Here is a 14,121-nt window from a genome sequence, read left to right as displayed (position 1 = left end):
AGGGTCCATCATGAGCGCATATATGCCCATGATGGACCCTTAACAGGATTTTGTAAACGTGGTAAACTTTTTGGCATCTAAAATTAATATTCCTGGCAAAATTCAGCTTGTTCGTATGATTTTAAGAGGTTCATTGGCATTTTCCTCTCTGACGACTGGAGTATACAGGGATATTCAGATACAAATAAAAAGAAAATGAAGAGGGCAAAGGAACCCAACGATACTTCCTCTAGTGAATATAAAACAGCAGGGGCTTAGACCATACAAAAAACGGTACTTCTCTTAAATATGATATAAATAAAAAGCAGAAGAACATCAGGTCAGGAAAGTACAGAGAAATAATTTTTCTACCAAATATATTCGCCATCTATTAGTAAATAGTAGCGCAGTCTAAAAATCGTCTGTAAGACCGATAATGTATTACACAATAAAAACAAGAGCCAACACAACGGAAACTAAGGAATACACGAAATTAGAAACGAAAACGTTGAGGATAATAACTCGAAAAACACAGAGATAGAATACCGAACGACTGAATAGAAGATCCCTGTAAGATACAAGACGTAGTACGCTGGGAAAGACAAAGAAGAGAAGAATGGAATTAGCATGTTACTAGTAAGGACACCGAGTGAATAGCCCGAATAGCAAGAAACTCAAAACTAACAGGCAAGGGACTACTATTAAAGCCCTTTAAAAAGTGGCGAGATACCTAGTTGGCAGTCAACATCACAGCTACGAATACAATCAGCGAAGAAGTGGTTAAGGGGCCTAATATAAGAAGAAGACGTTTTAAAAAAATTTTACACTAAGATCCTTTTGAATGATGATGTTTTTTATCTCTAGGTTTGTTTTTAAATTTATAATATTTTTAGAATTTTATTGAATTACACAATGAAATATTCCTACAATAAAATATTTCATTATTATGTAGAATCCTCTTAATAATAATCAGATAATTAAATAATGCACAAAGATATAACTACAATACTTATCGTTACGTAAAATTATTTTGAAAATTAGTCAATTGTATGTCAGGATGGCCGAGCGGTCTAAGGCGCCAGACTCAAGGTTTACCTTACCCGTTTCAACGGGTGCGAGCGTTCTGGTCCACTCTGTGGGCGTGGGTTCGAATCCCACTTCTGACATTCCTTTTTTTATTTTGTAAAACATTATTGGAAAATAAATTAATTAATTTAAAACAAAAATTAGCGTTTAAATCATGTAATATATCCAGCGTCTTTTGGAAGTTGCTTTATGTACTATGAGTTAGCTAATATCTTAACAAATATAATCTGAAATGTTTTCTTAAGGTTTACGTAAATTTAAGATTTATTTAAAGGTATTTTTATAATTATGTTTTGATCAGAATTACTAATAAATAGTTTCGTGTAACCGTAAATTTACTAACGTGCGAATAGTGGGATTCACTCAAAAATATTACGCTTGATTAGAGAGTATTGATCCATATCATCAATATTTTTGCAAAATTGGCATCCTAATAATCATTTTTTCTGCAGGTCTGTCATATAATTATATTGACTATTTCACTACACTATTTTTAACTGATAAAAGTGACTGACATCACATCAGAAGTGATATCTATCAGATATATTGATTTGATCGATCAATCGACCGATCTGCATACTGACTTCCGTCAGTACTCTAATACCTTGTACGATGTCTTCTAATTTTTTCTTTCATTTTCACCTTGTTTTACTCGAAGGTAATATACATACCCGCCAAATTAAGTACTTTATTATGTACAAGTTTCACTGAGATTAAATTATTACTTGTTCTTACAACTTCTATCATATTCACCTTTATTTCTGTATCAGAAATTTTACCAACTCATCACATTAACAATTTATACCCTTCAGTAAGTTTTTCTAACTTTTGATTTTATCCATCACTTTTATTCTCTTATCTTTTATGTATCCAAGATTCCGACTTCCTAATTTTTCTAACCTCCAATTTCTAAACTTCAGGAATATGTTCTCAAAATATGTTCAGAACGATTTCCGAAGTGGAAATTGAAACGTCAATAAACGTGAATTCAGGAATATGGTCTAAAAAGGTTTTAAGTATTGATGTATGAATACTTTTTCTATCTACATCATGTCCAACTCTATTTTGCCAATATACTACTAATGCAGTATTACCTCAAATCAACTCGGGTCGCTAACTTTATAAGATTATCACGACAAAATAAACTCTGAGTATATCCAGCGAGAGAACGCAAAATCTCAATCATGCTGGTCTGTTTCATAGATTACTCAAAAGCTTTCGATTCAGTAAAATGATATCTCCTCTGGAGTATAATGAAAAATATAAAAGTACCTAGTTAAGCCTAGTTAAGCTAATAAGAAATCTGTATAATAAAACTTAGTCAAAGTTAAAATACAAGGAATATATAATGAGAAAAGTACTAGACGAATGAGATGGAGGAATTACTATAGGAGGCAGAAAAATCAGCAATCTGCGATACGCAGATGACACACGTATATTAGCAGCGAATGAAGTCGAAATGATTACCATCACTGAACGGCTAAGCCGGATAAGCGAAGAATTTTTACTTCAGATCATCACTGGAAAAACAAAAATAATGATCGAAGACGGAGCAAATAATAATCTTCCGCACATACACCAAGGGGCGAATTTGGAAGTGGTAGACAGATTTGTATACTTGGGCTCCCTGATAACCAACAATGGCGATTGCTCCTAAGAAATCAAGCGTAGACTAGCAATGACTTGAACTGCAACAGCTAAATTGATTAACATGTGAAAAGAACGAACAATGACAAGGATTACTAAGCTCAGGTTGGTCAATGCCCTTATTTTTCCCATTGGTACATACTGGCGGCTGAAACATAGACTCTTAAAAAAATCGATGGGAGTAAGATCGACGCCTTCGAAACGTGAATCTATAGAAGAATTCTACGCGTGTCCTGGACAGAACATAGAACCAACCTGTCAATTCTGGAAGAGCTTCATATAAAGGAGAGGCTATTAAAAAAGTAAACCGAGTATACCTAATTTACTTTGGCCACATAGCAAGAAGAATGGGTACCATGGAACCATTGGTAGTATAAGGAAAGGTAGAAGGCAGAAGACCAAAAGAAAGAACTCCAACACGATGGGCAGACCAAATTAAAACTCTGGTGCGAAAATCCCTACATAAAGCTGTCCATATGGCAAAGAATCGCACCCAATGGAGACAGCAAGCCAATAATATTTAGAGTGTCACCACGCCCTGTGGCCATAAAGAGACCCAGTTATCTGGAAACTATGGAACTGGATCCCATTACATACCATACTTCCGATGAGGAGGAACTACTGAAAAGTATTGAGCAAAACCGCGGACGGCTAAGCTCAGCCAAGATCAAAATAGCTCGTGCCAGCAACTGGCACGAGCAGCGAAACAAGACACAGTATTAACTACCAGCTGAAGCCAGGTGTTAATCCAAAAATGTTTCGACTACAAATACTATTTATAACCTATGTGAAAGCCACAAACATGGATGTAGGGTTTACACCAAAAATCCTTTAGGTTGAGGTGTAAAGTGGTCTATGAGGCCTATGAGTTGAATTTTCTTTTAATTGTACGTAGATTTCACCTTCCACCTCTGGGTAGGTTGACTACTTGAGTTACTATATTCCTTTTTCCCAAATGTTTGATTTTGCCTCTAGGTCAGTGACATACTTATTATGAAATATAGTCATCGTGACGAATACTCCACTCTGCTCGTGAAGAATCTACGTATACATTTAGAGAAACGTTCAGATTGACCCACACAGATTATTTAAAAAGGACACGCTTCAAACTCAAAAGACGCTTTTTTAACTTTGGCCGTGGCAGCCTCAGTTTTCAACTGAAATACAAATATATATTTTGAATTTTATATATAATAAAACTGTATCAAATATATTTTAGATAATATCTGCATATTGTGTTTTTTCTCATTCATGGAATGCATTTTTTGTATAAATTATTCTTTTTTTGTTAACAATTTCTCGTTTCTCCTACACCTACACATAATGATAACTAGCTTTATGAGTACATAGTTCATTGGTTCATTTCAAACCACATTACTACTTACTCAATGGACATGTCACGGATATTATGACATAAGTAAATGAGATTCGATCGCTATTGGGAAGGGTCAGTGCTATGAGATGTAACGCTTGGGAATGCAAATAGGTCAATCCCTAAATGAAATATTGGTACACTAATTCGGTCAGCATAGTTTCTTATTACTTCCACAGAGACTGAGACTATTATTTGATTTACAAATTAATGAAATAGTGTTTTTGACACAAATACATTCTAAATATCAAATTATAGCGATTGAACCAGAAAGGAAAGAAATACAGTTATATAAGTTTTTGTTTTAAAACGTTAAAAACCTCCTTGTTGCTTTTTGTCTTCATTCCTTTACAAGAAAAGGAAGAAGAAACTGACAGCTGATAGTTGTTTTGGTTGTAAGATGTAGTTATAAGTGTATTTTTTGTAGTCCTAAATATTCCAGTAAATTAAACTGACAATAAGAGAGGAACTGGTTTTATTGAATATTCAAATTGATAATAAAAGAATATAGAAGGCAGAAGGTATATGGGCTCAGTTCACGGATGAAAAATAATGACATATCAATAAGTGGATATAGATATTATGCACATGTACAGTATGGCACAAGGAAAAATGTATTACATTAAGTCCCTAATAAAGGAGAATTACTTATCATGGAAGTTTCGGATGGAAATATTATTGGCAGATAATGAAATATTAGACAGTTAGAGATATTGCGGGACAAAGAATAGGATTACCACATGTGAAAAAGTTTAGAAGGACAATATTAGAAAAATTGACTACCAGGACAACTGTGCCAAAAAAGAAAGTTGCTGTCCATGAAATTGAAAGAGGGTGAGTCATTGGAGCGATGTATTGGTGAATTTGAGGAAAATCTGAGAAAGTTAAAAGCCACGGAGTAACTATTGAAGATCAAAATATAATATGTAATTTGTAGTTAAGTTTGAAAACATCCTACTAAACAGTGGTAACAGTTATCGCAAATTTATCATCTGGTACACTATCATATGAAGAGGTAAAGAAAAGGTTATTAAGTGAAGAAGAAAAGAGGTACCTGGGTGTAAGAGCAAGTCGAGTAGCTGGTGCTGAACAAGTTGCTTTCAATGTTGACACATCCTGTTACAGGTGTGGAAAAAGATGACATTATAAACAGGAATACCGAGCAAGAATATCCACAAGTTACCCAAGAGGACCTGGTAGATTTACAAATAATTACAGTTCAAATGTTCAGAGTCAAAAAGGTTTTCAGGATGGTCTTAGAGGAAATGGGTCCAATAGAGGTAACAGTTAGAGGAGTACGATAAACATACATCACAACAGAGAAATTCATAGAAGCAACTTCACACAACAGCAGGAAGGGTCACATGGGATTGATGAAATAACTAATGAAGTGTCTAAGGTATTTTTTATAAGTTAAATCGGTAAAAATGAAATTAATAGTGAAACAGTGAACAACTCACAATTTGTGATTGATTCAGGATGTACGGATCATTTACTAAATAATAAAAGTATATTTACAGATGTGGTAAAGTTACATAAACCTATAAATATAGCACTAGCAAAAAATGGTTACCAGCAGTTGGTGTTGGAAATATTAATGTTTTTAGCAATGTAAATGGTCGACAAATGGAATGTAAAATTGAAATTGTACCACAATTACGAAAAAATTGACTTTCTGTAAAAACATTAGAAATGTCTCAGATAACTGTAATTTTTGAAAATGGTGTTGTAAAATTAATTAAGAACGGTCGTTTAATAGGTAAACGAGATGGTTTATACAAAATCAATTATGAAATAGTTAAACAAAAATGTTACTCTATCCCGAATGACCAAAATAAAGAATTTATTAGATTGCATAAAAGTTTTATACAGATCAGACATAAGTCAGTGACATGTCTATTCTGCAAAAAAATACCGTGATTGTCTTATTGAGCAAAGTGACTCGAGCGCTTCGTTCTAAAAATCCTGAAAATTATCAACGAAATAAAATTTGGGAGTATTTTAATTACAAATGTAGATTTGAAATCTAAAGATGAACATAATATTTTCATTTAAGAACTAAGCGAGATTACCAATATTCATAAACGACGACCGAGGAAACAAAATGAAATTAAAAATAAAGGCCCTACGGTTACAATTATTTCTTTAAGAAATTGGAAGATTTGTGAAATTTGTCTATTACTGAAAAGAGACTGTTAAGAATTAGAAAACTAGCTGTTATAGGATAGTGTACAAAAGATATAAATGGTAGAAATGTTTAGAAAGAAAGCCATTACTCTGACCGAGAAATATATTTTCATTTATCGTCATATAGACGGCAATAATTCGAGTAAATTTGGGTGCTATCTCCTACATTTGTGTAGGAGCACTTAAGTTGTGAGATTCTTGACGTTTTATGACGTGAGGAAGGCCCCACGTCATAAATCCTAGCTGTCTCATACTTCTATCAATACCCTTAGAGTTGCATTAGAGAAAATCCTTGAGACGATACGGCCAGAATTGAAGCTCACACCAATCAAAAGTTTTACATAGCTCCCTATTCCAACGATATTGGTCTGCTCGTTTCGCTCAACACCTGATTGTAACAAACTGATTTTATTGCTCCACACAGTGGCACCTAAGACTTTTTGCATTCCAGAATCAAGTTGACCTTAATTCTAGGTTTTTCTAGAACCTTAAGAACTCTTGCTAGAGCAGATAGAGATGGTCTTACTAGGGACCATCATCAACTCAACTCAAGTAAACCAGATTATTTCACACCAGATTTGAATTAAGGAGACTTGTTTTAAACTTAAGGTTTTACTATAGCTTTAATCATTAAGCTGTTTTTTACATAAAACTCATCTACATAAATTTATGAGCTGTTCAGAGAGGTCGTTCATGTGTTAAACAAAACGGTTTGTCAAATTATTACTCGAAACGTCAAAGTGTAATGAAGAAAATGATAAAATAAGATATTAAATTAGTATCAGATGTTGTCACCAGACACAATTCTCTAAGGCTAAGGTATTGCCTCAATAAAACGGGCAAATGAGACAGTGAAAATTGTCGGTTCCGCAATAATAAAAAAATAGCAAAATATATATTATGTACTATGCGACTGCATAACATTATTCTGCAAGTTGCTTTTTCTTAGCTTCTAGAAGTTTCTAGAAGGGATTATTCTTCTCACAATTTTAGAGGTCAGAAAGACCTATATAAAAAGCTGATTACTTTAGAAAGAAGTATGGTAGTTTAACAAGATAAGCATTATAAACTAAACATGTTGTTGGGTAGCATAGCGACTCTCATTTTCGCATGAATCAGGTTGTGACGTACTGGACTGATTAAAAACTAGTTCGAAAATAGCATCGTTGCTGAGAAGCCAATAACCTAGCTTATCTTTATTACACTATGTGTGCCATACGTGTCAATCTCGATTTCATCAATTTCTTGAAACTCATCAGCGTTGCGCACTATTGCTGTTACTGCAGCTAGTTTCTTTAGTTTAGTTTCTGGTAGTTTCTTTATCTTTATCATCATATTCCATGGTGTATTCATCTTCCTTTAGCGTCATTATTTTGTAAAAAGTGTTTTCTTTCACTTCACTCCGTGTATTTACCACTGTAAAAATTGTACCTTTAATAGTGAACGATTTCCAAAACTTTATCCAACAAGTTCGTCATACATTCTCTTCGTTAGAGGCATTTCATTGTCTCAACACTCTGATCTGTAGAAGCGTTTTATTGTCTTAGTAATACCATAATCCGTTTGTTGATGAGTTGATCTAACATTGGCTAGAAAAACAAGAGTAAAGAAATTTCTGTCCCCAAATCTTGGGACTGCCTCATCCGCATGAGCATTATTCAGAAGAAGAAGAACAGCTTTTTGTGGCAACTTTTGCTTCTTTAAATAAGAATTTGGAAATGAACTTATGGAACCAATCCTGAAAGATTTCACAAGTTATCCAGGACGCCTGCTGATTATAATACTTAGCTAGAAAATTATGAGCTTTTATGTTTTAAAATTAGGAGGATTTTTTGATTTTACAATTATAGTTAACTTATGTCTATGGCTGGTGAAGCATTGGCAAAACACAACACTGTTATCTGGTCTTTACATTTTTTATACCCCGATGCACATATCTCATTACTTGTAGTTAAGATTGTTGTAGGTATTGCTCGCCAGTAAATCTCTGTTTCGCGAGCGTTATAAATTTGAGAAAGTTGTAGATTATTTTCTGTAATTTTGGTCTCCAGTTTGGATTGATGGATGGTGAAAGGTTCTTTGATTTTCAAGTGTTTGTGAAAAATCTCCGCTTGCTTAGTACACATTGCCACAGAAGAAATATATCAAAACATGGTAAAAAATAAATTATAAAAATATGAATAAATAAAAAGTCATAGGTCAAATTTGAGAAAAACTGGTGCTAAAAAACATTTGCAGGAAAACTATGGAGTGAGGTATTGATAAAACAAATGCAAATTTAGAAGCAATATATAGAGAACCAAATACTTTAGGAGCTATAAAATCACAAAGACTAAGACTATTGGGGGATATCATCGCCAGATGAAGGAGCGGATAAGCCGGGAGATAGCCCGGGCCGCCAAATTTTGAGGGGATCCGATAAAAAAATAAACTATTTTTTACATTCATTATTTTTTAACTTCTGCATCTGGTTTCGAAGAAATACCTTCTATCTCCAGCTACAGAGCTACTCCAATACATTTTCAAGGTAAAATTAAAGAAAAAAGGGCCTTAGGACGAAGAATAATATCGTGACTTACTAACCAGAGAGCATGGAATAGAAATACTTCAACACAGGCACCCTAAGAAGAAGAACCTTCTGTCTCAAATCTAAACAATCCACAACCGAAAATAAATCTTGAACTGATTACCGTTAGTAAACAAAATTTTAATAATTTAAATATAATGATCTGGGTACTTGGCCACTTGAACTAAATTCTACATACAGAGATCATACCCTTGCATTTGCTTTGCATTCGATATCAAAAGAAATTGATTGACTTACTGCGTTTACTTAATATGCTCATTATGCTATTCCATATATGTTGCATCATTTGTAAGTAAATAACCACTGTATTATTTTTTAAATGAATGAATTTTTACACATTTCTTTATTGTGTATTTTTGATGTTATGCCTTTTTTGACTATTTTTTTTAATTTTTAGTAAATTTCCTTGTATGAAAGGGCGCCAAAATTTGTTTTGTCCAAAGCGCTTAAAACCCTAGAATCTGGAACCGGGTTTTGAATTGAAAAAAAAGTAAACAGGACAGATCTAAGACCAGATTGAAAAGAGATACTGAAAAAGATTTAGAACTTAAAATTAGAAATTAGAAAAATAAATTCAGAAACAAAAAAAAAAGAACTTGAAAAGAATAATCGACCAAGCCTTGGGCCATCTTTATCTGACGAGCTAACATTTATTTATATCGTAGAAAACTGTATTATTTTTTGCTCATATTTTTCAAACCTAAATTAAATCTTCACCTAACAACTGGCCTATGGCAATGGTCCATAATCGCAATCAGTGATCGAACCGAAAGGCCGCGAAAGCATACTAAAGGGTTGGAATAGCGGAAAGGTTAATGCCCTATCTGCTCTCTCTCCTGTTCTCTCCGTTTTGCTTTATTACTGTACGGAACGGACCTTTCTCAATATTTATACGGACACCGACCTAGCGGTATCGAAGAGATTTGCAGGGTTTTTTGACCCTTCCGGTCCAATTTCCCTTGCGTTAATGTTTTTAGTTTAGTTTTTTGTCCTTAGTTGGGACTAAGTTAAATTGGCTTAGAGATTTATTTTTTTGTATGAAAAATATCCGTGTATGAGACTATAATTTATTGGTTTTCTGGTTGGAATATCCGCATCCAATATTTTAAATATTTCTTAAAAAATACACTGGAAAAAATCAGTAATAACAAAAGAAAATTAACAATTAGGCCTAGAAAAGGACTTTCATTGCATTTTAAACATTCATTCAAATATATCGTTAAATAAAATATTCTAAGAAATATTCTAAAACTGAAATGGTGATTATTTTTAGGAAGAGTGTCACTCTTAAAAAGGAATTACATTGGAACTTTTCTGTCACACACCACTCGCTTCCTTTCACTTCATTCACCCAACCCTAATTCTGCTGCATGCATCTCCATCTATTCCCCCATTACTCTGTATCACCGATCCTAGGTACCTAAAACTATTACTTTTTACAATCATTTCACCATCCAAATATATCATTGTATTTGTACTAACTCCATCTTCAAATGAACATTCCAAATACTCTGTTTTTGTCCTACTAATTTTTTAACCTTTTCCCCAAGAGCTTGTCTCCACTGTTCCAGTTTTTTTTACCGAAATTACTCTGTAGTTTCGCTGTTATTTAATCCAGAACTAATGAGAATAAATAAGGACAAAGCACCGAGCCTTGGTGCAATCATACTTTTACATGAAATTTATCAGTCTCTTCCACACCAGTCCTAACACTAGTTGTTACTCCATTATACATGTTTCTCACAATCTTTACATATTCACCGGGGACCCCTTTCTTATTGAGTACCCACCACAGCATTTTCCGAGGAACTCTATCATATGCTTTCTCAAGATCAATTAATACTCCTGTATATCTAATCCTCTCCTAATACTAATATTTCTGTATTTTTCCATCAACTGCATTATAATGAAAATTGCGTCTGTTGTTGATCTGCCTTGCATAAAGTCAAACTGATTATCGGATATTTCGGTTTTTTCACGTATCCGTCTGTCAATTACTCTCTTCCATATTTTCATGGTGTGACTAAGTAGATTTATGGCCCTGTAGTTTGTACATTGTTGCACATCTCCCTTGTTTTTGTAAACAGTTACTAATTCACTGTTTCTCCATTCGTCTGGCATTTGTCCAACTTCTATAATTCTATTAAATAGACCTGTTAACCAATTTTTCCTTGTCTCTTCTAATGCTTTACACACTTCCCCAGGAATATCATCTGGTAGAACTGCTTTTCCTTTCTTTATTTTTTGAATAGCTTGAGCCACTTCTTCGTTTGTTACTTCGGTCACCATTTCTGTTACTGTCAAGTTAACTCAACTGATTGTCTGTCAAATTCTTCATTTAATAACCTGTCACAGTACTTTTTCCATCTCTTTTTGATAATACTTTTCGTGAATTAGTATTTTACTATTTTGATCTCAAATACATCTAATCTGATTAAAATCTTTTGCTTTCTTTGATCTATGTTTGGCTATTTTATAAATCTTGGCTTCTCCTCCCCTAGTATCACCTGGTATCTCCTTCCCTGGTATACTCTTCTGCTTTAGCTTTTGTTACTGCCACTTTTGCTTCCTTTTTACCGACCGTATAGTTTTGAAGATATGTGTTCGACCTATGTTCGACCTGTTTATACAATATTTTCTTTTGTCTTATTTTTTCTTGAACTTCGTTGGACCACCACCAGGTCTGCTTATTCTCAAACTTCTTTCCTGACGTTTTTCCAAGTATTTTATATAAAATGTAAAATATACTTTATACATATAAACTCTAATATGACCAATTATTATACACAAAACAAAACTATAGAAGGATAGAAGGATAGAAAGACCTGGAGAAAATTGTTGATACACAAAAGAATAAAGTAAAAACTGTAGAAGTCCTTTGTAGTATTAGTAGTGGTAATAGTGTATTCCAATAGTAAAATAAGTAAGAGCTGTGGGGATATATTGTCCCATTGTCAAACTCCTCCTTTTATTTGTATTTTCTTCGTTTAAGTTGATTAATCAAACTAAATATTTATAGTATAGTTTTGATATAGAAAATAAAACGAACGAAGGAAACAAAACGAAGATGCACGGCTGATAAACAACAATACTACCACAATATATGTGTGTAAAGAAATAGAGAGCCCCGATCACAACAATCAGGCGAGAGATGTATTTAGATAAATACGCTTCATAACAACAGACTTTATAACTATAACTTGGACCGTGTAACACCACACAAGAACTCTGAGAACCAACAGAGAAGATCTAGCGGAGTCATGAAGATTATATTGCCGGGATCTATATAAAGATGATCAACGCCAGGAATTTATTCACCAAACCCCTGAAAAAAACGAAGAAGAACCTAATATACGCAAGAGAATGAAATAAGAGTGACGATAAGTATATTCAAGTATAACAAAGCACCAAGTCAAGATATAATATCACCAGAAATGTGCAAAGCCACAGAAGAAACTGAAATAAAATTGCTTCACTTGCTCTTTAACAACAATGGCATTCCAAACAATAGCCTGATGACTGGACAAAATCTACAATAACGACAATATATAAAAATGGCAGCATCCATAAATTCGACAACCATTAGAACCATCTTCCTTATCTCACATGCCAGCAAAATAATGCTACACATAACCAATAAGAGACTGAAAACTTTCTTACAAAGAAAAATACCTCAAGAGCAAACTGTATTTACTAAAGGTAGAGGTACAGCTTCTAAACATAAGACAAATAATAGAAAAATTTAGGGAAAGATTTAGCAGATACTAAAAGAAGTAGGCGTACCACACCACAACATTTAATTTTGCTTATAACTGAACTATATGATCCCACTATTGGAACAGTTAAAGAGCTTGACACATTCTCAAACGAATTTCATTTAGAACAAAGTTTTAGGCAAGGATGTATACCGTCTCCACAATTGGATGGGAAAAGGGCATCTCAATAAATGGCCGAAAAATAAACAACCTATGTTCTGCAGATGACACTTCTTGCAAATAGTTAAGAAGAAATAATTGATCTCATACGACTGGTTGAAAACGAAAGTCAAATATTTGGTCTGCAGTTAAATATATCAAAGACAAAGGTCATAAAAGGGGACAGGTTACATCCACACATAACCACGATTGACCGTTTTGAGGTTATGAGCTTATACTTATATCTAGTTGTCATTGATCACAAACACAGAGTCACTATAGTAAGAAATAAAACGTAGATGTGATCTAGCAAAAGTCGCCGTAGTAAAGATTGCCAAAATATGGAAGGACTTTCAAATTTCACGAACTCTACATATGGGGTTGATCAACTGCCTAATATCCACAATATTACCATATAGATGTGAATGTTAGAACCTATAACAAGCAGAAGAATGTTACGAATTCCGTGGACCAAGCACAGGACAAATAACTCAATTTTAAATGAGCTAACGGTCAGTTAACAGCTCTCCAGCAAAGTCCATCTTCAACCATTAAAATACTTTGATATTCTATGAGAGCAGACATAGAAAATATGGAAGAACTTATTATCCAAGGAAACGTAGAAGGCCGAAGATTACAAGAAAGATCCCCAACAAGATGGATCGACAAAATTAAAGGAATATGCAAAAGACGTATGCATGAGGAGAGAGAGAGTGAAAGAGTTTTGATATGTATTTTTAATGATTTGTTTATACTTTACTTATAGTGATTTTATGATCGCCCAGAATAAATCTATTGTATCAAAACATTCTGAAAAGACAGAAATACAAAATAAATAGCCACAATATAATAAGTGTATTTTTCTATTAAAATTCGTAGCATTTGTAAATGATCGATAGTGCTAACTTGTTTTCTGAATCCGACTTGTTCCACCGGTGGATAAAAAATCATCTTGGTGTTAGTCGATTTATTATAAATTTGCTAAATTGCTTACATAAAAGGAAAAAGTGATATAGGTCCGTAATTTTTTAGCATCCAGGAATTTTCTCTTTGTGATTTATCCTTTTTTTGTCTAGTAGTATAACTTCAGAGTTGTACCGTTCTACGGGGACTTTCCCCTAGTCAGACATTTATTTTATAATATATTTCATATATTTCAGAATTTCTGGTGTAATTTGGTCTTCTGTTGAATATTTATTATTTTTAATTGATTTTAAAGCCGCTCTAATTTCATAGATTCCCATTTTTTTGTGGTTCTTTGCTATTGTGCATTAAAAGATAAAATGGTAAAGAAACAGAACTAATCACCACTATACAAACCAGAAAACTGGAATACCTAGGCCACGTGA

General features: G+C 33.5%; 1 non-coding gene across 1 annotated transcript; it reads left to right on the top strand.

Annotated features, from left to right (window-relative positions):
• Positions 1-1,030: 1,030 nt before the first annotated feature.
• On the top strand, positions 1,031-1,145 carry TRNAL-CAA (transfer RNA leucine (anticodon CAA)). The gene is made up of 2 exons: positions 1,031-1,068; positions 1,101-1,145. It is a non-coding gene; the product is annotated as a tRNA-Leu (tRNA).
• Positions 1,146-14,121: the final 12,976 nt, after the last annotated feature.

Source organism: Diabrotica undecimpunctata, chromosome 6 (assembly GCF_040954645.1).
Source record: "Diabrotica undecimpunctata isolate CICGRU chromosome 6, icDiaUnde3, whole genome shotgun sequence".
Taxonomy (NCBI): Eukaryota; Metazoa; Arthropoda; class Insecta; order Coleoptera; family Chrysomelidae; genus Diabrotica; species Diabrotica undecimpunctata.
This window is presented reverse-complemented; position numbering and strand designations above follow the sequence as displayed.